This window comes from Orycteropus afer, unplaced genomic scaffold (assembly GCF_000298275.1).
Source record: "Orycteropus afer afer isolate SDZICR_OR568_19922 unplaced genomic scaffold, OryAfe1.0 scaffold00143, whole genome shotgun sequence".
In the NCBI taxonomy this organism is placed as follows: domain Eukaryota; kingdom Metazoa; phylum Chordata; class Mammalia; order Tubulidentata; family Orycteropodidae; genus Orycteropus; species Orycteropus afer.
In genome coordinates, this window is record NW_006921730.1 from 5,134,313 (window position 1) to 5,135,499 (window position 1,187).

The window sequence follows — 1,187 nt, forward strand, 5'->3', positions numbered from 1 at the left end:
TGGGGAGGAAGTGGGAGGGAAGCTATTGCATTGCGGTAAATTGTGGTCATTGTCATGAGACAAAGTGTGTTTGAACTGCTGTATGGAAAGTAAATTTGCTCTGTAAATCTTCACTCAAATCACAATTTTTTAAAAAAAGTATTCCAACTAACAACTAAGAAAGAAATTATAGAATATTGCCATTTTGTGACTTCAATTGAATTGTTGTTGTTGTTAGGTGCCATCGAGTCGGACCCGACTCATAGCGACCCCTCCTTGGGTTTCCGAGGCAGTGTCACTACAAAAGTAGATTGCCTCATCTTCCCTCCGAGGAGTGGCTTGTGGGTTTGAACCACCAGCCTTCTGGTTAGCAGTCAAGTGCCTTAGGCACTATGCTAGCAGAACTCCTTCCATTGAATTAGTGGGCATTAAACATCAGTAGCTGCTAATATCACAAAAAGAGACAATCAGATATTATGTGCCTTATATTGTCTTTGTCAGTATAGCAAACTCACACTAGAGACGGTGCAAGATGATATACTCTTGCTTATTAAAAGTGAAGATTTGAAGCACTTCCTGATAAAGGTCAAAGACTATGGCCTTCAGTATGGATTACTTCAGTATGGCTTACCTAAACAAAGAAAACAAAAATCACCACAATTGGGCCAATAAGTAAAGTATATGACCAATTAGCAAAATGCATTTATCTCCATGATAAATGGAGAAAAGAATGGAGTAGTCAAGCATTTCATTTTGCTTGGATCCACAATCAATGCCCATGGAAACAGCAGTCAAAAATCTAACAACATATTGCATTAGGCAAATTTTCTGCAAAACCAAAATACCAAACCAAATTCACTGCCATCAAGTCGAATCCAACTCATAGCGACCCCCTCCTTGAGTTTCTGTGCAGTATCACTACGGAAGTACATTGCCCAATCTTCCTTCTGAGGAGCAAGTGGCTGGTGGATTTGAACCACCAGCCCTCTGGTTAGCAATTAAATGCCTTAGGCCCTACACCACCAGAGCTCCTAATCTGTTGCAAAAGACCTCTGTAAAGTGTTGAAGAGCCAAGATGTCACTTTGAAGACTAAGGTGTGCCTAACTCAAGCCACGGGAGCGCTGGTAGCATAGTGCCTAAGGCACTTGACTGCTAACCAGAAGGCTGGCGGTTCAAACCCACCAGCCACTCCTCGGAAGGAAGCAAT